This window comes from Mustela nivalis (assembly GCF_964662115.1).
Source record: "Mustela nivalis genome assembly, chromosome: 2".
Classification (NCBI taxonomy): domain Eukaryota; kingdom Metazoa; phylum Chordata; class Mammalia; order Carnivora; family Mustelidae; genus Mustela; species Mustela nivalis.
In genome coordinates, this window is record NC_139021.1 from 58474478 (window position 1) to 58499326 (window position 24849).

General features: G+C 36.1%; 1 protein-coding gene and 1 long non-coding RNA gene across 14 annotated transcripts in view; one reads left to right on the plus strand and one right to left on the minus strand.

Annotated features, from left to right (window-relative positions):
• Positions 1 to 24849, plus strand: part of STAU2 (staufen double-stranded RNA binding protein 2) — a 324564-nt gene that overhangs the window by 105133 nt on the left and 194582 nt on the right. The window lies entirely within an intron of this gene.
• The window catches only part of LOC309859260, a 268946-nt gene that overhangs the window by 89415 nt on the left and 154682 nt on the right, over positions 1 to 24849 (minus strand). The gene's annotated exons all lie outside the window — the stretch shown is intronic.

Sequence of the window (24849 nt, forward strand, 5' to 3'; positions counted from 1 at the left end):
TATAAATCTTCTAGAAATGTATATAATGTATATCATTTCCCAAACTTGTTTGACCACGGATCCTGTTATGTTAGTGAATCATCTGTGGATACAGAACAGACTTTAGGAAATGCTGACTTCGTGATTTGCTCAAGATCTTGACAACTAGCTAAAAGTAAGTTACCATAAACAGTTTCCTTGACTGATGTCCTATGACTTATTCTAAGACATTTTAGTGTTAGATATAGAATAGCACGAACTATGAAAATGCCGGAATTCTTATGGCCACATTTTAATACTATTTTATATGTGGGGATGAATGAGAAATTCATAGTTTGGCACTATAACTAATAACTCTATATAGATCAATGGGCAAATCTTACACAGAACGAGTTTAATTAATTCTGCATGAAATTTGTGATCCATAAATCCATAATGAAATCACATTTTTCTGTCTCTTGATAACCTCCTTTTTGTAGCTTTGCAAATTTTTTAAAAAGTTTTTATTTTTTTATTTATTTCAGAGAGAGACAGTAAGAGAAAACACGGGAGAGGAGAAGGTCAGAGGGAGAAGCAGACTCCCATGGAGCTGGGAGCCCATTGTGGGACTCGATCCTGGTACTTTGGGATCATGACCTGAGCCAAAGGCAGTTGCTTAACCAACTGAGCCACCCACATGCCCTGTAGCTTTGAAATATTAAGAATACTTCATTTTAGTTTTCTTAGCTTTGGTTCAGTCATTATTTTGGCAGATACTGCTGTTTTAGAACTTAGTATATTGTAAAAATAATAGTATATTAAAATGCAATATTATTTATATTCTGTTATGAAAAAGAGCATTTAGAAAATATAAGTAGGAACTGCTCTTCCTGTACTTTTGGATCAAGGGTTGGTAAACTACAGCCCTGGGCCAAATCCAGTCTGCTGCCTGTTTTTGTATGGTCCATAAGCTAAGGTTGGACTTAAAAATCATTGGAAAAAATAAAAAGCCAACAGAAGAATAATATTTTGTGATGTGTGAAAATTACATGAAATTCAGATTTCAGTAACCATAAATAAAGTTTTACTAGAGCACAGCGCATTCTCTCATTTATGTACTGTCTGTGGCCCCTTTCACACTCTAACAACAGTGCTGAGCAGGTGTGAGGGAAACAGTATGGCTTGCAAAGCCAGAAATATTTACTATCTGGCTCTTTCAGAAGAAGTTTCCTGACCTTAGGCTAGATTAATGGGTAATAGAGTTTATGGAGTTATTTTATAAGTTGAAATTTAGGGAACTGTGTTTTCTGTATATCTAATTCTCTAAATAAATATTTTCTAATAATTTCCATTTATTTGTTCCTGCTGGTTCTCTTCTTTTATTTTTTCTGGTAAAAGATGTATGTTTTATTCAATTTTTAAATTTTTAAAAAAATTTTTTAAAAGATTTTATTTATTTATTTGTCAGAGAGAGGGAGATAGAGTGAGCGAGCACAGGCAGAGTGGCAGGCAGAGGCAGAGGGAGAATCAGGCTCCCTGCCGAGCAAGGAGCCGGATGTGGGACTCAATCCCAGGACGCTGGGATCATGACCTGAGCCGAAGGCAGCTGCTTAACCAACTTGAGCCACCCAGGCGTCCTGTATGTTTTATTTTAATTTCAATTAATTTCCTTCCTTTCTCCTATTGATCAGTAGACAGTATATATTGTCATGTATTGTGATGGGAAGCACATGGATTTGAGAACTATTTCTTTGTAGAATAATCAGAAATTTGGGATAATTATATATTTTCTCCATATAGCTTGATTTTGGGGGAAAACTGTTATATTTGAAGTTGACTGTGATGGACTAAGTTTTTTTAAATAATTATTTCAAATGATCACATAAGCAACAGAATAGTATTCTCACTGGATTTAGTTGATCCAATGAATCAAAAATTCAATGTTTTTTTTCCTAACTCAGTTAGAGTAAGTATTCTTAGGCAACTTTACCTCTTTAATTTGAATGTTGCTACTAGTTTAACTTTAAGATTCTATTATGTATTCTGTTCTTGTCTCTTAGGAGAATTGATTTCATTTTTGTTTACAAATGTAGGTGTTAGGGTCCGTAATCAAAGGAGCGAGACTGATAAAAAGCAAAGGTCAAGCAAAGCTTTATTTCGCGCCAAGCATCGAGAATCAAACTGACCGGTCAGGGCAGTCTCTGGCAAAGAGGCGACCCCTCCCAGCCTCACAGAAGTACCTTTATAGAGGTAGTTTAACCGGTCTACACACAGGTGGCCAATGAGATTACAATACACAGAGAAAACTGCACAGTCATGCTAGGTCTGCCACACACAGAAAAAACTGCTAGGTAACACACGGGTGGCCAATTGAATTTCAATTTACCCTAGTAGATATATGCGTGCCCCACTGATTGGATGTCTTCACCTGCCCTGAACCACCCTTGTATCTAGGCTTTGCAAGTAAGTTCCTCTGGGAGGGGCGGGGTCAATCTAAGTTCACTACATAAACACAGAATGACTCCCTCTGGCCAAACAGGCCCTTACATAGGAATAGTTTTGCAGATGAATTTTTTCTCTTTGTAAATTTTGTGGTTTAATAGAAGTAAAAGTAATACCAAACCAGAGCAAGAATAATGGAATTATGGCTGTCTTGTTCAAAGTTACCTAAAACATGAAGTTAAGAAGCAGCATGAAATACGTAGATACCTCTAGGGTGCTTAAACATGTCCTTTTTAATATAATATTTAGTAATTGTAATACAGAATTTTAATACAGATTTGTAATACAGAATTGTATTTTTGTAATACAGAAATTTATTTCAGCATGGGTCATCTGAGAGCGTTGTAGAAAATAGGTACGTGATATGGCTCATTAACCCCTACTATTAACATTTCATTTATGAAGAAAACTAGCTGAATGTAGCTAGATTTCCATATTTTTCATTTTAACATATCATTCCTTTCACAGATTTTTTTTTTTTTTTAAGATTTGTTTATTTGAGAGAGAGATGGGGCAGGAAGGGTAGGGGCAGAGGGAGATGGAGAGAGAATCTTAAGCAGACTGAGTGCAGAGACAGATGTGGGGCTTAACCTCACCGCTTTGACATCACGACCTGAGCTGAGCTGAAAGCAAGAGTTGGACACTTAACCTACTGCACCACCTAGGCACCCGTCCCAGGTCTTTTCATAATAAATTCTCTTTTTTATTGTCCTAGATTATCCTAGATGAAACTAGGATTGTGTCCTCCCTTCAAAGAACATAGAAACATACACAGTCTCCATGGTTACAGAATTTCTGAGTATTCACAAGTTGTGGTCTTACTCTTTTGTTGGTGTATATACAAAGATAAATTGAATAAAAAACAGTATTAAAGTAGATTGGTAAGAGGATTTAAAACTTAAAGGAACCCCAAACCCAAAGGAACCTAAAATTTATGTACCATCACATAGAAAATATTTTTTTCTATATTAAACTATAACACCAAGATGGATACATTCTAAATAATATCAATTGAACTTTATGTAAACAAAGTTTGAAATTCTACTTTTTTTTTGTTTTTACACCAGAATAATAGTTATAATTCATACCATTTTTTAGGAATTAAAATATATATTATGGCTTCTCTAAATCATTTGGATGTTCCAACGAATAGTTTTTGTGTTCTCAAAGGTAGTTAATTTCATCCAGTTTGCTCAGGAATGTCAGAAGTACCCAATGAAGAGTTTTTAAAATAAATAAGCCATGGGATAGTGACAACATTTAAGAATGTTTTGGAAAATATTAAGTCTAGAATTTTAGTGGATGTAACTGCATTAAACTGTCAGTTAAGTTGTAGTTATATTTGCAGTTACTCTTAAGTCAAAAACAGTATTTCAGGTAGCTCAAGTAGTATTCTTACTGTATTTAGTTGGCTTAATTAATCAAAAAGTGATTTTAAAAAATCAGTACCTGCAATACTAGTCTTTCTTGGGATAGAATGGCTGTTATTTGAAAAAAGGAGAGGAGTCCATTTCTTCTAGTTATAGAGGTTTGGAAAATTCTGAATCAAGGAAAGTTTAGACATTTTCTTTCTTTTTATTTATTTATTTTTTAAGATTTATTTATTTGAGAGAGAGTGAGAGAGCAAGAGAGCAGGGGGAGAGACAGAGGGAGAGAATCTCAAGCAGACTCCCCCCTGAGCTTGGAGCTGGTCACAAGGCTGGATCTCACCACCAGAGCTCATGACCTAAGCTGATATCAAGAGTCAGATGCTTAAATATCTGAGCCACCCAAGTGCCCCTAAACATTTTTATTCTTCTCAGAACTTTTACTTTTTAGTATTTATATGTATTTTCTTTTATTCCTTTTTTGTATTCTATATACTACATGATTTTAAAAATTCGAATAGTAATAAAAATATTGTGCCACGCTGGCATTCCAGTACCCATTCTGTTCTTGTTGGTTTCATGTGTATTCTTTTAGGATTTTATCTGGCTATAGATAAATATTTACTTTAAGAAAGTATCATTCTGGGACACCTGGGTGGCTCAGTTGGTTAAGCGGCTGCCTTTGGCTCAGGTCATGATCCCAGCGGCCTGAGATCGAGTCCCACATTGGTCTTCTTGCTCAGTGGTGAGCCTGCTTTTCCCTCTGTCTCTGCCTGCCACTCTGTCTGCCTGTGCTCTCTCTCTCTGGCAAATAAATAAATAAAATCTTAAAAAAAAAAAAAGTATCACTCTGTGACAATATCCTCAATCTCTTCTTTAAATTTGAAATCCATGGCACCTGGGTGGCTCAGTGAGTTAATAAGCCTCTGCCTTTGGCTCAAGTCATGATCTCAGGGTCCTGGGATTGAGTCCCGCATCAGGCTCTCTGCTTGGTGGGGAGCCTGCTTCCTCCTCTTTCTCTCTGCCTGCCCCTCTGCCTACTTGTGATCTTGCTCTATCAAATAAATAAATAAATAATCTTAAATAAATTTGAAATCTACTTTAAGGATAATTCCATATTAGTATTTGAAGAGCTACATCATCTTTTCTAACTTTAGTGTGAAAATTTAGGAAGGTTTAACAGTATGGGTCTATTCAATGCCTCAGCACATCTGTTTTACTGTAGTTGTCATTTGTGTTACATTTACACACATTATGAATCCCACAGTATTATAATTTTGGCTTAAATAGTCTACGTGTCTTAAATCAACAGAAAAAAATAGTCTTTCACATATATTCACAAAGTTACTGTATCTCATACATTCATTCCTATCTGAATATATAGGTTTCCATTTCTCTTTACTTCCCTTTAGCCTGCACTTTTTTTAGCATTTCTGGTAGTACAAATCTTCTGGCAATGAATTCTTTTAATTCTCATTAACAAAAATATCTTTATTTTGCATTCATTTTTGAGGGATATTTTCAGTGAATATAGAATTCTGAGTTTATAGCTTTTTAACTTCTAGCACTATAAAGATGTTCCACTGTCTTATAACTTATGTCTTAGGTCTTGTTTCATTTCTTTTTTCTCTTGGGAAGTCAGCCATTTAAAAAAATAAAAAAATAAAAATAAAAATAAATAAACACCTTAACTCACCAAAAAAAGGGAAATCAGTTGTCATTTGAATTATTCCCTGCATGCAATATCATTTTGGTTTTTATTAACTCAAGTATAATGCACCTTTTGTGGTTTTCTTTATATTAATATAGCTCATTGAACTTGTTGACTATGTAAATGTGTCTTTTACCAAGAGATTTTTTAGCTTTTGTGTCTTTTAATATTTTTCTGCCTTCTTTTTTTCACTTCTCGCCCTCTGTTAAACTTTTTAATATAAAATTTCTATTGATTAATCTTGACTTCTCTGTCATCCCCATTCTATTACTATATGTAGCTAGTAAATTTAAATTTTGAATATTATATTTTTCAGTTCTAGAATTTCTAGTTAGCTTTTCATTTTATTTTTTAATTTAAATTCAGTTAACCAACATATAGTACATCATTAGTCCAGTTAGCTTTTTATTTTATAGTTTCTGCTATTTGCTGAGATTTCCCATACATTTAGTCATTAGAGGCATATATTCTTTTATATTTTTAAGAATTGTATATCTCTGTATGTTAATTCTAACATCTGGGTCATTTCAGGGTTGTTTTCTTTTGTCTTTTATCATGAGAATGGATCATTTTTTTTCCTGCTTCACATGTTTAGTAATTTGCGGTTGTATTCTGGACATTATGAATTGCAGTCTAGAAACTAGATTCTATAATGTCCCTTTGAAGTATAACAAAGTTTTTAGGCAGTTGATTAATTTGACTGAAGCCTACCAATAAAATATTTGTTTGCATTGAGAAGCATTTCAAATTTCCATCTCTTAGCTGTGTTGTTGAGTCTGTCCTGTACCTGTGTGGTTCAGGCATTAGAGATTTGGTCAGAGTTTTACCCCACACAGAATTCAGGGCTCTTCCTCTCTAGATTTGTTATTTCTAAGATTTTCCCCTTTATTTTTCCACTGACCTTGGTTGCTCTGAATCCTTATCTCTGGGCCTTCAAGCTAGTAAGACTGGTTTCTGTTTGCATTTTAGCTGCGCCTCATGGAATAGAGTGGAACCTGCCCTTAAATTTAAGCTGTGAAAGAAAGAAAGAAAGAAAGAAAGAAAGAAAGAAAGAAAGAAAGAAAGAAAGAAAAAGAAATCCATTGTGTCCTGTTCCTTTCTCCAATGTTAACTACTGCCCAATACCTGTTTTGTTCACTTTTCAGTGCCTTCAGATGGTTGGGTTTTGTTTGTTTGTTTTGTTGAGAATTAGTTTCCCACAAAGAATCGGTCCAATTAGAGCTTACTTAGCCGTACTGAAAACAGGACAGTTGCTTATTTTAAGAACCGTTTAATATTCTACTGTGTGGCTGTTCTATAATTTTTTTTTTTTTAATTTATCTACTCAACAGAGAGAGAAATCACAAGTAGGCAGCGAGGCAGGCAGAGGGAGGGAAAAGCAGGCTCCCTGCTGAGCAGAGAGCCTGATGCAGGGCTCCATCCCAGGACCCTGAGATCATGACCTGAGCTGAAGGCAGAGGCTTAACCCACGAGCCACCCAGGCACCCCTGTTCTATAATTTATTTAACCAATTCTGTATTCATGGATATTTAGTTGTTTCAAATGTTTTTCTGTAACATGTTGTGGTATATATCTTTGCACATTCATTTTAGCCATATGTGAGACATTCTTAGAGGTACTTTATATACATTAATTAATAAAACAGACATTTCTGCCTTGTTGAAGCTTACATTCTAGTTAGATGATATGGAGAATAAAAAAATAAATATAACAAGTATGTTTTATAGTAGATTCAGAAGTAAGAAGTGCTGTGGACAAGTGGAAAAGCAGAGCAGAATAAAGGGAAGAAGATTGCAGTTTTAAATAGATCTTATATAGAAGGTGAGCAAAATCGGTGGAGGAGAACAAGTGAGCTTTGAGGATTTCTGGGGGAGAAGCAAGAGATTAGCCATGGTGAAGGCCATAAGTGGAAACAAGTCTGGTGAGTTTGAGAAGCAGGAAGGAGGCCAGTGTGGTTGGAGTGAAGTAAGTTAAATGTTGAGTGTTGTGATTGAAGTCAATGATATGGTTTGGAGCAGACCTATGTAAAACTGTATTAGGCCATTGTAAGGATGTTGTCTTTTACTCTGGATGAGATGTAGAAGTATTGCGGAGTTTTGAGCAAAATAGAGGCATGATTGGACTTACATTTGGAAGGCTCACTTTGGCAACTAAGAGAACCATTAGGAGGTTATTACGATAATCCAGACTAGAGATGAAGCTATTTTAAATCTTTGGGTGGGGGTTGACAACATAATTAGGTGAAAAACAAGTCCTTCTTGACATTTTAATTTGTATTTCTTTATAAATGAAGTTGAGCATCTTCTTGTATGTATAAAGGTAATTTTTTTTCCATGTAAGTTGTGAATTTATAACCTTTGCTTATTTTTCTATTGACTTAATGGTCTTTTTCTTACTGATTTGTGTAAGTCAGCTGATAGCAGTGTGTAGCCAGGGATGAAAACTATAGATCTAGCTTGTCCTCAGTATAACATGCAGCTGCCTCCAGGTCCTTGATCACTCCAAATGTTAAAAGTCCTTGGAGCAACCGTCATAACTAGGTTCATCCACTCCTAGCACTTCCTCTATCAGATCTCACATGCATCTCTTTTTTACTTTTTTTAATGAACTAACACAACGTGTTTATGTACCAAGCATTTTCCCAGCTTTTCAACGTGAAATAGCTAATATTTAGGGCAGCGTATCCCAAAAGTAATATACATACCTGGAGTAATTCTAGAGATTTATGTAAAACAGATATGAAATTTTATACTTTAATGGTTATATATTTGCTTAATTATATAAAAATGACTTACATATCAAATTTATTTTTTCACAGACATTGCTAAACATGAAGCAGAGTTACAAAGAATTTAAAGTTGACTCTTTTCCACCCATTTTGCCCATCCCCCCATGCTTTTATTTTGAACTCCCTGTGCTGTGGGGCCTGATTTGCTTTATTCCTGGAGTCTGAGTCTGGCCCTTGCTGGTCTGATTTTCTCCCTCCTAATCATTCATTCTCACATTGAGAGGACTACAGTAATACAGTTTAGAGGTAGTCAGTCTGCCTTTGTTTGAAACCTGGTTCCACCTAACAACAAGTTGCTTAACCTCTCTGTTCTCCAGTTTACTCAGCTGTAAAATGGAAATAATAAGGATTTATGTAAAGATTATTATAAGGATTAGATGAGTTGCTGTTTGTGCAATGCTGGCATATATAGTAAGTTAAATGTTAGCTGTGCTTACTCCCTCAGTTCACAGCTATTTCTGGACTCTTTAAGTGCTAATTACCATGCCAGTTACAAGACAGTATGACTACAGTGACTAAGACTCCCCTTTTCCTTGTGTATGAGCAGAAATCAGTCCCTTTATAGCCTTCCTAGAACACTGCTCCCAGAATAGTATGTGAATCATTTACTCTAAGCTATTTGCTTTCGTAAAGAAATTATATGGTCTAATAGAGGGTTCACAGACATTGGCAGGGGAGTCCTGTCCTTCTTAAACTTGGGAATTAAAAGAATATACTTATTTTGATTTTATTAGAATTACATTTTGATAAAACAAGAGTCAAATGACAACTAAGATTATAAGTTTAGCTCTTCATCTAGTTGACTTCATTATAAGTTCACCAGCATTAAAGTGTTCAGTTTCTGGCCAGAATTTCTTATGCATGTATGGGGTGACTTTGCTTCCTGAGAGATTACCATGGTCCTTCTCCTGTCAGTCTCGATCACTCTCCTGCTTTGGCATTCTCAGAGTCTTAAAATCTCAGATTACACTGCAAATTTCTCCTGTCTCAGAGAAGTGTCATCCTCTTCATATAAGGTTGTAGAGTCTTATTTGCAAGCCTTTTCTTTCCTTCCCTTGTGTGACTTTTTCAGGAGAATAACAGAAAGAATAATAGGTCAAATTTACTCAAGATGCATTCTTACTGTACTCCCATGTGGGTCTCAGATTTTCGGAATTCTCTGTGTTGCTTCCTCAAAAACTTCTGGAACCTTTTACACAATAGGTTTGAATGGCTTTTTGATTTTGCTTGACATCCTGTCTTATTAAGAATATGTGGAAGGGTTTCTCCAAATCACTAATGGCAGCAAGAGATTTGTTTCTGTATTGAATTTACTACTTGTCTACATATCCCATTTTAAAACAAAAATAAAACTATTTTATGTCTGATCTTTTTTATATCCAAGTAAGTTCTGTGTGTTGAGTTTCAATAGTCTAATGTAATAGAATAATCTTAATATCATGCCCAGTATTTTTCACCCTTGTTTGCTTGCATGCCTTTTCTCTCTCTCTCTTTTTCTTATTTCGCCTCTCACTGAGATGAAAATGAGTAACTTCAACTGTTTTATTGTTCTCTTTTACCTTTGGGTTAGGTTTAGAATCTTAGGCAGTTTTAGACCATATAGTTATCTCAGGTATTATTCTTACCATGGCCTACTGCTCTTCTTAGTTTGGCATTTCGTGGGAGGTTATTATTCATTAATTTCCCAGGCTTTTCCTTGGCTTCATTTAGCACAACCTTGACCCACTTGCTTTCTTTATTTTCTTATTATTTGTTGACATTCTCACATTCTCTGGTCAAGATGCACTTCTTCAAAGTTAAAAGAATTACTGGCCTCCTACACTGTGGTTGACTGGCGGGTCATAAAATAGTCCTCAGAGATAGAACACAACCCCAAACATGTATATAAATGTCTTTAAAGACACAAGACAAAGAATTATAGTTAAACTAACATTGTTTGTTATTTTTGCATTAAATTTATTTGAAGGTTTATTTAGTTGGTTTTTACTGATTTTCATAATATCTGAACTTATCAATGTATCTTCTGAATATTGTCTGATATCTTGAAGTATGTTGGCTTCTTGAATGATTGATGAACCAAATGTTAGTTTTCCTAAAGAGCATGAAGTGGTCTCCCTGGGATGGTTTGAGCACTGAAAGGGAATACCCCCAAGCACGGGAATTGAAAGGCTAGAGATCTGCTAGCATAACTGCAGCTCTTTCCTGGACCTCCCCAGGCAGACATAATACTGAGGAGCTAGAGACATGGTCCCTAGGTTATTAACAGGGAATAACAAAAAGCACAAGAGGAACTCAAGCATCTTAGAGACATTGTGGGATGTTTAAGAAGGATGATGGATTAGTGGCCAAGGAAGGAAGAAAGGCAAACTATTATGATTTCCTATTATAATCTGATACAGTGTGTAATTTTTCCAGGTTTATGTGGCCAGTGAAGGATTGAGCTGGCCCTCCAACCCAAGATTATATGTTTTCAAAGGTAGTCCTTTTTCTGCTGTACTATGCTAACTCATGTAAACATCTACTCTTTGGAAATAGTAAGATACCATGACAGACTCCTTTAAGTCTCCTTAAAAACTATTTCGCTTATAGGAGAGAATTTGCAGTGTGGCTAAAATGCATTCTCAGGCGCTTGGGTGGCTCAGTGGGTTAAAGCCTCACCTTTGACTCAGGTCATGATCCCAGGATCCTGGGATCCAGCCCTGCATTGGGCTCTCTGCTCAGCAGGGAGCCTGCTTTCACCTCTCTCTCTCTGCCTACTTGTGATCTCTGCCTGTCAAATAAATAAATAAAATCTTTAAAAAAATGCATTCTCTTAGTCAAATTTTTTTTTAAGATTTTATTTATTGATTTGAGAGAGAGAGAGAGAGAGTATGTGCATGTAGGGGGAGGAGCAGGAGGAAAGGGAGAGAGAGAATCTCAAGCAGATTCCACACTGAGCATGGAGCCCAGCATAGGGCTCAATCTCGGTGACACTGAGATCATGAGCTGAGCCGAAATCCAGAGTTGGATGCTTAACTAAGCATCCCAGCCACCCCTTATTCATATTTTTAATAGGAATCATAATGAAAGGTTAGAACTGTTAGCCTTTCATACCAAGTATTACTCAGCCTTTTTCAGTGTATGATAGACTGCGTATCAGTGTCCTATTTTTACCAGTATTGTCTTACTTGCTGCCATGATTGTGCCTCAGGTACAGATATTTTGCCTGAAGCAAAAATAAAGAAGTTTTGATGTTCTCAACTTAGCATGCATCCTGGAATAAGACACAGTCGACACTAAGTTATTGATGAAAAGCATACCTCTGTGTCCTATTTTTACCAGTATTGTCTTACTTGCTGCCATGATTGTGCCTCAGGTACAGATATTTTGCCTGAAGCAAAAATAAAGAAGTTTTGATGTTCTCAACTTAGCGTGCATCCTGGAATAAGACACAGTCGACACTAAGTTATTGATGAAAAGCATACCTCTGTTATCTACAGGAAAAGGAGAACATGGATAGTTGCAAAACATGTAGTATTCCCCAGAGGATTTGTGCAGAAAAAATAAATTACTTAACATTACCTCTAAATAATTGTAATTAAAGGTAGAAGAGTTTTCTAAAAGTCCCAGGTACTCTTTTGTTTTAGCAAAAGTTACTTTTTATACTGCAAAAAGATCCAGGTAGTTAATTGGGGTCTTTTTCCCATTTCTTTCTTTCTTTCTTTTTTTTTTTTTTTTAAGATTTTACTTATTTATTTGACAGAGAGAGATCACAAGTAGATGGAGAGGCAGGCAGAGAGAGAGAGAGAGAGAGAAGCAGGCTCCCCGCTGAGCAGAGAGCCTGATGCGGGACTCAATCCCAGAACCCTGAGACCATGACCTGAGCCGAAGGCAGCAGCCCTAACCCACTGAGCCACCCAGGCGCCCCTTCCCATTTCTTTGAAAAGTAGTTTGAAGTCAGACGATATTGGCTCCAAATGATCTGTATAATTCCAATAAATCATCTGATGTGGATTATAATAAAATGTCAAAAGTGTATTACCAAGAGCAGAAGATATTTTTAAGATCCTTAAAAGATTATTATCAATAATCTGATACTACTTGTATTGCTTGAATCAATCTGACAGCATATTTCCATGTGGCAGGTCCAGCTAATAAATTATATTTCTACTTTTAGCTTCTATGGAAGTCACCCCAAATTCTGCATTTTTAAAAAAATGATTGTGGGAATATGAAACAAATGGTTATCCATTTATTTTATCCATTTGTTTAATTTTTATTGCAAGTGAGAGGATAAAATATATATTATAAAATAATTGATTAAATGTATTTATTCCTTGGTATACATGTTTAGATGTTTAATTGAAATTTTTATGATGTGTCGGAGCCAACATTTTCTTATAGAAATTCAACTCAAGTCTAGTATTGGGCAACAGTGGGAAAATGGGATTTAGTATGAAAATATTTGCTTTATGTAAACCTTTTTATGAATGTAGCTAATGCATAAGTGAAGTCAAGCTGTAAAAACAATTAGCTGGGAAAATGCCAAGTTAAGTTTTTTTAATATCCCACTGAATATCTGTTAACTACACATTTTTGTTATTATTAAACTATATGCAAATGTACAACTAGATTTACTTAGGTTCAGGTAAAAAAGGCTAAGTACCAGAAATAGGCAATAAGTATAATTACCATTTACATCTCCAAACAAAGCACATTAATCTTTCTGCAGTACCGCTGATGTAATGTCTTCTTACTTTGGGGAGTATTTGAAGTGGGCAAGCATCCAAAGTTGATAGTGAATTCTGATCAGCAAAGGCACTGGAATAGATGTCTGGGTTGGACATTGTAACAAAGCAAACAATTTCTAAAGCTCTTGGAAGATTCTACACAGTCATACTGGAATCTCTTATTCTAGACATTACAAAATTAATTTATTCAAAAAGCCTGTGAAACTTCTTCTAAAAATATAATCTGATATGTTTGTATTTTTTTAAAGGCATATACTTTTGAGCTAAGTTAAGGAGGAACAAGAACATTTAAAATATTTTCTAGAGCCAATTTCAGAATCCATTTTGTTGTTTAAAAGACTTGAGAGATTCTCTCTACTAGTTTTTCACAGAACATTCTCTGCCCTTAACCAAAGATGATCTGTTGATAGAATTGAATAATGAGAATCTTCTTACAAGTCAAAGAAAAAATGAGCCATATTTCCTATAATTTCCTCAAAATTTTTTACCTTTTGGCCTTCCACACCTATAATTTTCTTAAATTTTTAAGAATCTGCCGTTAGACTACTAGCATGTAGTATTTAGTGAATACATATTGAAAACTTAAAATTGTATTTCTTTAAAACATTTTACTAATGTTTTTGAGGTGGAGAGTATACTTCAAATGCACATACACACATATATATCTATTTGAAAATACACAGATATAATGTAATATTCATGAAAAATACAGTAATTTTTTTCTGCTTGGCCACTTGAATAAGATTCAGAAAGTTGATATAGACAAAAATCTTTTCCTATCACTGATGAGTCTTAGAGAACTAAGTCCTCTTACTTGAAGTGCTTAGATCTAGTAGTTGGAACTTAAATCCAAATGATATTTTCCTCTATTCACACCCTCTTTTATTGCTTATTTACTCCCAGTTTATAAAAAGTACTTAATAAACATTTTTAATTGTATTTTTTTAATGTTAAGTAATCTTTATTACATTCAAGATAAAAAGCTACTAGCAGATTAAGCAAGTACCTGTAGAATACAGACTCCTAACTAAGACATAATGTCCAAAACAGCATATTCCAAAGTGTGTTTCATAGGATTCATGGTAGTTCACTAAACAGGGCACTTTGTTACCAAAAATATTTAGGAACTATGTAGTATATTTTTCTCTTGAAGACATTACAATACAAACAAAGCCTGTGAGAAGGCAAATTCAATTTAGTTATCTTATACATATATTAATAGATACCATGACAATTATTTATTTATCCAGCACAGGCAGTTTGAGAAGGAATAATAAAATAGTCTGAGTGAGGAAAATGAATGCAGAAATAGCTTAATTAGAAAACAGAAGACGAATAGAAAAACTATGCAGAATCCAATATCTTGTACTTAGGAAAAACCAATAAAATACTTAAATATGTAATCTAATTAAATGTAATCTAATCAAATCAAGCAAATGTGAATGCAATGCACAAATATACAAAATACAGTCTGATGATTAGAGAGGCCTGACACACAGGAAATGAAAATTCTCATAAAGACTACTTTGTTCAACTCATGGAAAACTATTTCAGAACATGGGTGAACTGGGTGATTTTGTAGGAAAATATAAAAAACCAAAAAAGATCCATTGGTAATTGGATTCATTTAGCTAGTTACCATTAGTTCCCCCTACCACCCTGAAGAAAAGTACTTGGGCTAGATGGTATCACAGAGAAATTTTATTGAACCTTTGAAAAATAGGAAACATTATTTTGGGCAATTAAAACTAGTCTTACTGTCTAGTTCAACAATGCCAGTTTAAAAAAAACAAGAAGGACTAGAGCTTCATATCAGTATTATTTATAAAATATCAATGGAAAAAATCCCAATTGAAATACTGGCAAACAGAATTTGGCAATTCATTGGAAGAAAAACTAGCATAACCAAGTGGGGTTTATTCCAGGAATGCAAAATTGTTTCACTATTAGAAAATAGGTTGATAAAGAACACCTTATTAAGAGGTGAAAAGTAAAAATTGTTAACTACACAGATGCTGAAAAGTACTTAAAAATTCATTTTCGACTTTGAAAACCCAATATATTATGAAAATGGCTATATGTGGTCTCCACAGGGCCTTGGCACTTGCTGTCCCATTTGCTTGGAACTTTTTTTCCCCTCCAGGCATTCATATGCCAGGAATTCTCACTCCATTTACCTCTTTATCCAAACACCACTTCCTAAAGGATCTCTTATTACTGTTTCTTACTCTGCTGTACTTTTCTTCTAACCCATCTTACAGTTGATACTGCTTTTACTCATTGATTGATTGTCTCCTGAGGGCAGTCCACCATCCCAAGGGACTAAAACAGTCCATGGGATGAATTAGGCCCTTAATAGATATTCATTGCATTAATTTAATTCACATACCCCTTGGCACTCAAACAAGGGCAAGAAGAAGAGCAGGTCATTAATTTCCAAGAGTGCAAAAGGGAGGGGTGCTTCTTGTTCCCTTGTCCCTGCCCTGCCTACCCTCTTCTTCCCCCCGCTGGATAGACTAATTTCTGGGAGTCTGCCAAAAATGTAAATAGGAATATGTGAGATCACCTAGGAAGACTGTTTTGTCTATGAGAAGATTGAACTCTAGGGAGGATCAACATTTTTTTTTAATTGAGGCAAAATTCACAATAACAAAATTTACCACTTTTACTATTTTAAAGTATACAATTCTATATGCTGTGAATTACTGCATTCACAGTGTTGTACAACGATCACCACTATCTAATTCCAGAACATTTCATCACCCCTAAAAGAAACTTAACAGTTACTCTCCATTTTCTCCCTTCCCAGCTTCTGGCAACCACTAATCTACTTTTGTCTCTGTGGATTTCCCTATTCTGGACATTTCATCTAAATGGAATTATTCAATATGTAGCCTTTTATGTCTGGCTTTCACTTAGCAAAAGTTTTTCGGAGTTCATCCACATTATACTGGGTATCAGTACTTCATTGCTGTGTATGGATATACTGTAGTTTATCTATTCATCAGTTGCTGGACCTTTGGTTTATTTCCACTTTTTGGCTATTATGGGTAATTCTGTGAACATTTGTGTCCATATTTTTTGTTTAAGTGCCTTTTAAAAAAATTTATTTTTTGAGAGAGAGAGAGTGGTGGGGAGGGACGGGAGAGAAAGAGAGAGAGACACTCAAGTATGCTTCAGGACCTGAGGAAAAATCGAGTCAGACACTTAACCAACTGAGCCCCCCAGACACCCCTCAGTGCCTTTTAAAAATTTTATATGTATATAAAATCATATATATGTGTGTGTGTGTGTGTGTGTGTGTGTGTGTGTGTGTGTATGTGTATATGAATGAAGGATTGTTGGGTCATATGGTAGTTCTATTTAATGTTTTAAGGAAGTGCCAGATTGTTTTCCACAGGGCCGCCTGACTATGGCCATCCTCGGGGCTGTGTGGTAGTATGTCATTGTGCTTTTGGTCTGTAGTTCCCTAGTGGAACATCAACATTTAAGCACGGGCTTCAAAAATGTTAAGAGAGGAGACAAAGAATGAGAGAGAGGAGTAAGACTGTAGCCAACATGTTCTCCTGGACTTGTAATGCTCCCAAGAATTCTCTTTGGTAATCAATTATGACCTTTGATTTCTTTTTAAAAAAACATTATTTATATATTTATTTATTTGAGAGAGAGAAAGAGCACAAGTGAGGTGAAAGGCAGAGGGAGAAGCAGACTCCCCACCCAGTGCAGGACTTGATCCCAGAACCCTGGGATCATGACCTGAGCAAAAGGCAGATGATTAGGGCGCCTGGGTGGCTCAGTGGGTTAAGCCGCTGCCTTCAGCTCAGGTCATGATCTCAGGGTCCTGGGATCGAGTCCCACATCGGGCTCGATGCAGGGAGCCTGCTTCCTCCTCTCTCTCTCTCTCTCTGCCTGCCTCTCTGCCTACTTGTGATCTCTCTCTGTCAAAAAAAAACAAAAAACAAAAAAAAAACCTTTAAAAAAAAAAAAAGTCAGATGATTAACCGACTGAGCCACCCAGGTGCCCTGTGACCATTGTTTTCTTATGTCTACTTTGACTTAAATGCCAAGTCTAGCATGACCTTTCCATAGTTTATAGTTAGTATCTCTGCAGTTTATGGTGCTCATTTATGTAGTTCATCCATAGACAGCATAGTGTAGAGGTTCAGATCATGGGCTCTGGAGTGAGACTGCTTGGGTTTAAATGTTAGCTCAAGGAGGGGTGGCCCTCGGCAAGTTAAGTATCTCTCTCATTTCCTGTGTGTAAAATGAAGTTGGGCTTGTCTTGGTGACTGCAATTGGTGTGCAGGGCTTGGAATAGTGCCTGACACATCGTGAGTGCTTTGTATGTTTTTGTTGTAATTGTCATAATGGCGATGCTGATGTTGATGATGATGATGATGATTTATCTAGGTATCCATTTAGGAAAGGTGCAAGGGTAGGTTTATGCTGGATCAAAGTGTAGGATTGAGAGTGGTGATTGTGTATTTACAAAGTGGGGCTCTTCGATAACATGCTATGTTTTCCATAGTTTTATTGTGGTACTAGTATCAGTGACACAGTACAGATTATTTACTCTTGTGGATTATAGTCTATACACAGTCTGCTAATTTATCAAATTTACATTTGGAACACAGATTTAGATGTGTTATTTGGATGGGGACTAGACTTTTTCAGTTAATTTTTTTCTCCTCCTCCTCCTCCTCCTTCTCTGCCTTCCTCTACTCTCCCTTCCCCTCCCCCCACCTCCTTTTCCTTCTCCTCCTCCCCTCCCCCTTCCTCCTTTTCTTCTTCTTCTTCTTTTTCTCTTCCTCCTCCTCCTCCTTCTCCTCCTTCTTTTTGGTTTATACTCTAGTATAACCATATTATTTTCAAAAAATTTAAATTGTGAAAGATATCATCATTTATAATTCCATCACTTCAGTACATCCTATCCTAACTTCTAGTACATATCTTTTTGTATTTTCCCCTGGGCATTTTGAACATAATTATAATAATTCTACAAACAGAATAGACTATCCCTATCCTCCTTTAAAGCTTATTTTCAGCTGCCCTATGAATCTTTTTTAATAGGTCCTAATTTTTGAAATTCCTCAACACTTAACATTTAGATCCCATAAAAGATATATTTCCAAAATTTATAGATGTGAATATAGAAAGAGCCCTCTCCTATCTAGACATTTTATATACATACAAACTTGAAAGTGTGCCAAGGACTATTTTATAGCTTTATGATAAAACCTATTATTTTTCTATATCAAGTAAAAAGAATGCTCAGCAGTGCCAAAATGTGTACAAAGAGTCAGAAATAATCAACATGTCATTTGAATTCTAAGTTTTGGCCTTGAGAGGTCTTTAAATATAGATTCTGCAAATACTTTACAGATAAGTAAACGGAGATAGAAAGATTAAGTGACATTTCTGTTTTCAGTCAATGTTAGAAATAAACACAGAAATCCAAAGGTTCTCCTTACTAGATGAGAAGATAACTTGTTCATATATTTTAGTACATAAACCTGTAGAGAAGATATAAATGCTTAGGCTGGGTTGAGATTTATGAATAATGCTATCAAATAAAGTGAGGCAATTATTTTTCAATTTTTAAAAGTTCTCATGTTATTTGGAATATGTCTTTTTCACCTTGTAAAAACGATACTTAAGAAAGTGGTGATGTTAGGGAATAAGGCAGTCACCAAATGGTAGGGAGGACACATAGCTTTTAGTTGTTCAGAAACTCATACGAAGGGAGTCTGCAAAGAGTGCATTACTGAAGTAACTTTAGGGAGGATGGCAAGGATAGATGGTATGGAAACCTGTTAACTGAAAATCAAATAGAAGTATAAAAATATTATAGAGGGCACGGATTGCATGCAGCACTGGGTGTGGTGAAAAAATGATACTGTTATGCTGAAAATATATAAATTTAAAAAAATTTTAAAAAACAAACAACAACAACAACAAAATATGACTATATACATTCTTATAAGAATACTTATATAAGAATGTAAAATCTTCCCTTAACTCAAAAATCAAAAGAAGACTGTATAAGGAGTGTCAGGTGTTAATTCAAAGGAACCAAATATATATCCTTTCTTTATTGCTGTATTGACTTGTTATGTCTTGAAGATAGGCCAAATCTAAAGACCTTTTTTTTGGATCTGAAGAAAGGGAAGATTTTATTTTATTTTATTTAAAATTTTGTTTATATTTTGTAAGACTTCCAGTGGACAGAAGGCAAAGAGGCATGGGTGGGGAAAAGGCCTTCCAAGCAGCCTTTATAAAATTTAGACTATAAGCAGTGTGGCACCAGATGCCCATTATTCTGACTTTTCACCGAATGATAAGTTATTCACTTGTGTCTCTTTTTTTATCCTGTTTGGCTTGACATACCATAAAAACATAGGATTTCATTATGGAGCTCTTGTTGTTTCAGCAGCGATTAAGTAAAATGCCTCTGAGGTCTATCAGTGGACCTTGGGTTTAGAAAGAACTCTTGCTTTAGGTTCTCTAGCCTTCCAAGGACATAGCCCATTTAATAAACACATGGGAACACAAAAATAGAAGAATAAAGCAGATTTTTAGGAAACGACTTTAAAGTTTCCTGAGCTCTGATGTTAAAAGACTTCAGTTTGACTCCTCAAACCTATGTTGGGGACATTTGTTACCTCTTATGGTGGCCATTGGGACATCTGTCTCACCCGGTTGCTGTGAGGTTAAATAAGAGAGAGAGATAGGAAACCTAAACATGGTGCTATAAGAATGTACGTGGTCCCTTGCTTGTGTGGAGATTGCGGTCATCCTCAAATCACCTAGGTTGTAGTGAACACTGGTTCTCAGACTTTTAGTATGAAAGACTCCCCAGGGAATCTTACTAAGGTGAAGATTCTTGTTCTATCCCCAGAGCAGGATTCAGCAGATCAGGGGTGGGGCACAGGAATATACATTTTTAATAAGCACTGGGGATAATTCTGATGAGTGGGATCACACTTTGCAAAATACATTTTGGAGGCTGTGGTAGAAACCCTTTGAGCCTGAAACTCTAGTAGCCTGGATGGGTAAGTTTTCATGGCCCATCTTCTAAGAGTAATCGCTGGAAATGTAAACATTGTCCACAAAATTCCCATTGAGAAAAATCATTCAAGAATAACAATGTAAGATTAGGTAAATACCTGTTAATTTTTAGAAATATGAATAACACTTTTTATTTTATTTTATTTTTAAATTTTATTTATTTATTTGACAGACAGATCACAAGTAGGCAGATAGGCAGGCAGAGAGAGAGGGGGAAGCAGGCTCCCTGCTGAGCAGAGAGCCCGATGTGGGGCTTGATCCTGGGACCCTGAGATCATGACCTAAGCCGAAGGCAGAGGCTTAACCCACTGAGCCACCCAGGCGCCCCTTGAATAACACTTTTTAAAAGTACTTTACCAAGGGATGCCTGGGTGGCTCAGTAGGTTAAGCCTCTGCCTTTGGTTCAGGTCATGATCTCAGGGTCCTGGGATCAAGTTCCGCATCAGGCTCTCTGGTTGGCAGGGAGCCTGCTTCCTCCTCTCTCTCTCTGCCTGCCTCTCTGCCTACTTGTGATCTCTCTCTGTCAAATAAATAAATAAAATATTTTAAAAAAAGTACTTTACCAAAAGTGAATATATTTTTGATGAATATATTTTTGATTTTGAATGTTTGAAATAAATATAGAAAAGAACTCCTCTTTAGCATGCATCAACCTTCAACAAACTTTGAGTGTTTCTTTAGCAAAGGAAACAAATATTTAGAGACCAGGACCTAACATCCAAAGAGACTTTCTGCATCATCTCTCTTATAGTTGAGTGTGGATGCCATTATTGAGGGTACTCTGGCTAATCTTAATTGTCATCATGATGTGAGGAGATGTGGTATATTGGGTGATAAACCACGTGGGGTAAATATCAAGAATCATTGTTAAGTTAGAGGATGGAATGAAACTAGAACAAAACAAGTCAGGCATTTGTTCTTGGTATTTCCTGTTGTTAGAGCTAGAGTAGTTTACGTTTTCTGTTAAAATACAACAAACCTAATTTTTCCTCTGATGGTTATACAGTATAATACACACATACATATGTACCCACATGCATACACATGCATACACAGAGCCATATTTGAGGGCTAAGAGGGAAGAGGCCCCAAGGGCTCTTTAGTATGCAATTAATATTTTTGGTCAGAAAATCAGCAGATTGTTTCAGTATGGCTATGTGTTATGACATCATATTCCAGTAAAGTCATAATGAACAGAAATTTTGTTTGTCTCTGTGGCAAACCAAAATGAGTTTTGTAATTGTCAGCAGGCCTTAGTGATTATAGTGGCGCCCACTCCCTCTACTGTAGTTAAAGGTCTGTTAGCATTCCAGTTGTGGGCCTCTGTTTTCAGAAGTGTATAATTAATTGTAAACATTTGCTCTATGGTGAAAGCTTGCCATAGACGATCTTAGTACAGGAGTACATTTTTTATTTCAGGTTGTCTGTTTTAAAGTTTTATAGTGTAAGAAGTTAAAAATATGCACAGAATTCTGTGTAGGAGGAAAATTGAATTTTGTGGTATACAAATGAAGATAACCTGCATTTATTATATTAGTCTGTTAATATATCTGCATTAAGGGGATCTAAAATAATAGGAAAGTGTACTTCAGGAATGCAGTAGGAAGTTGTGTACCTCAGTATACTACTTATTGTAATCAAAGACCAAAACAGCGTGTGGTTTTTAATGCTTTTTTAGTCTTTGCATATTAAAAGTCTTTAACCATAAGTGATTTTTTTCTTCGTTTAACTTTTTTATATTTGCCTATTAAAAATGAGAACATATGACATAATAAAAACACATTTAAATTACTTTATCTTAAAACAAAGTAATAGTAACTGTGGGCCAAGAAAGTTGATTTTAAGAATTTAAAACAGTGACTGTTTCTTTTTTTCATACTCTGGATTTCTACCCGAGGTGTGACACTGTTGATTTTGCTGACATTGTGTGGTAATTTCTTTTCTAACTCTGACCCTCTTTCATCTCCTTCACTGCCGTCTATTATTTCCCTTGCCTTTTGATCACGGGCCTCAATCAGATCCCAGCCTTAGGCTCTCTTTTTTGGTTCCTTTACACTTACCCTTTCCAGGTGTTTACCCACTCACATGGTTTCAATTACTGCCTCCCAAATCTGCATCTTCAGTGCTGATGTATACCTTTCTAGTCCTTTACCTTCTGTAAACCTTCTCTAATTAGTCCCATCTGCCTGATAAATTCTTGTATGATAGGTTGTGTCCAGTTTATCTTAGAGTGAATATGGAACATTGCTCTTTGGTTGTCCAGTAATCATCCAGAACTCAGTAGGACTTCAGTTAGACTTGTCTTTGCTTGGAAAAGACATTTTTCAGCACTTGAGTGATTTAAATACAATTTTTTGGCATTATATTGCAAATCCCCTATTGCATCAAAGTTGATCCTTTTTAGTTTTGTTATTTGCCCAATTCAGTGTCTTAATTCTCAGTCACCATTTTACTTGACCTGTGAGTATAATTTGACACAGATGAGCACTCCCTTCTCCTAGAAAGACTTTTTCCCCTCTGGTTTTTAGGAAGGACACTGTACTTGCCTGGTTTTTCTCCTGTTATTCCTTCCCACAGAGTTCTCACTGTCTTGTGGCTTTTAAGATTTTATTTATTTTTGCGAGAGAGAGAATGAGTATGAGCTGGGGGGGGGGCAGAGGAAGAAGCAGACTCCCCACTGAGCGAGGAGTCTGATGTGGGACTTGACCCTGGGACCCTGGGATCATGACCTGAGGCAAAGGCAGACACTTAACTGACTAAGCCACCTAGGTGTCCCTGTCTGTGGCCCTAGATTCCATATATATTGATGATTCCCAAATTTTATATTCATTTTTCAACCTCTTTCCTGGAATCCAGACTCAGAAATTGGACTATTCATTTGATATCCACTTGGATGTCTAAACAGGCTGAATAATTTAACACTTACAAACCAGAGCTGCTGATACCGATGCCCAATAATCAAATCCTTCTGCAGTCTTCACCAGTTCATTGTATGCATACTCAGTCTTCTACTTGTTCAGGTCTGAAACCCTGGGGTCATCCTCGACTCCTCTCATTTCCCGTAACTGATCCTTGGGTAAACCCTATCAGTTCTGCTTGTTTGTTTGTTTGTTTGTTTGTTTAAAGATTTTATTTAGAGAGAAAGTGCAGATGCACAGGGGTGGGCATGGGCAGAGGAAGAGGGAGTGAGAGGATCTGGAACAGACTCCCTGATGAGCACAGAGACCCACGAGGGGCTCAGTCCCATGACCCTGAGATCATGATCTGAGCCAAAATCAAGAGTCTGATGCTCAATCAACTGGGCCACCCAGACAGCCCTCCACCATCAGCTCTACTATTGAAATTCATTCAGAATCCCACTGCTTCTCATTGCTTGCACTGCTGCCACCCTAGTACAGTCCCCTGTTGCTTTTCTCCTATATTATTGTAATTGTCTCCTGATAGATCTCCTTGCTTCCATTATCATTTGCCTACAGTCTGTTATCAACCTAATCATCAGGTGATCCTTCCAAAATGCAAGTGAGATGCGTCACTTCTCTTCCAAACCTTCTAGTGGCTGGTCATTTCACTCAGGGCAAAAGTTAAAGTTAAATCCCTACAATAATTTCTAAGTAAGGCACTATGGTATCTGGCTGCTTCTTTTCATTTCTTAACTTTTCTTTCCTTACCCCTCTACTGTAGCCAGATAAGCATCTTCTGAATTACTTGAATGTGCTTGGCACACTGCTGCCCCAGGGCCTTTGTACTTGCTGTTTTCTCTGCCTCAAGTGCACTGTTCCAGATATCTGGGTGGCTTCCTCCTCATTTATTTTAGGCCTTTACACAGTTGCCATCTTCTTAGTGAGACCCTCCCTGGTCACCCTGTCTAAAACCCACCTCCCTGACAGTTCTGACCTTTTCTTTTTCTGTTTAACTTAGATCTCTAACATACTAGATATTCTGCATATTACCTTATATATTATCTGTCTTACCCAGTACAATGTGTTTTTGTTCATTGTCATATTCCCTTGTCATAAAGAATGTCTTCCATAAGTAATTGTTGAATTAATGAATTGGATTACATATTCTTGTAATTTTTTCTTAATTTCTTCTAGTTCTTTCTTCATTCAGCCCTTTTATCCCTTCATATTTACATCGCTGCTGCTTTTAGTTGTAACTCCATCAGTTGTTGAACATAACCTGCTAAAAATGTTTTCTTTAAATATATTTTATTATGATATTGCTTACCTGCTTAAGAATTGGCTTATGTTCCCATTCTCTCTTATGTTCAGTCTGATCTTCTTGTTACTTGGCAAAGGACTTATTCCTTTGGAATGGAATAGTAGCTCCATCTCTCTTCTCCTCCCATGTCTAGCCATAACTGTCTTCTGCTGAAGTCACCATCCTCTGCATGTTGTCCCCTAAGTGGGCTTACCAGTCTCCTGCCTCTGTTGTGGCCCCCTTCAGCACCAGACCACTCAGCTCTCATCTCTCAAGATCTGGCTGAAAACCTCTACTAAAAGTTTTCTGTGATATAATTGAATAATTTCTATTATATTATATTTATTATTGTTTTCTATAATGTGTTTTTCATGGAGAAATATGTCTATAGCTATATTGATTCATATTTTGTCTTTTATAAATACATTCATGAGGTTAATACTTGGCTAGAGTGAATAAGAGAGTATATAGTACCTTATGTGGTTGCTATCATTTTCAAGAAAACAAATCTTACTCATGATTACA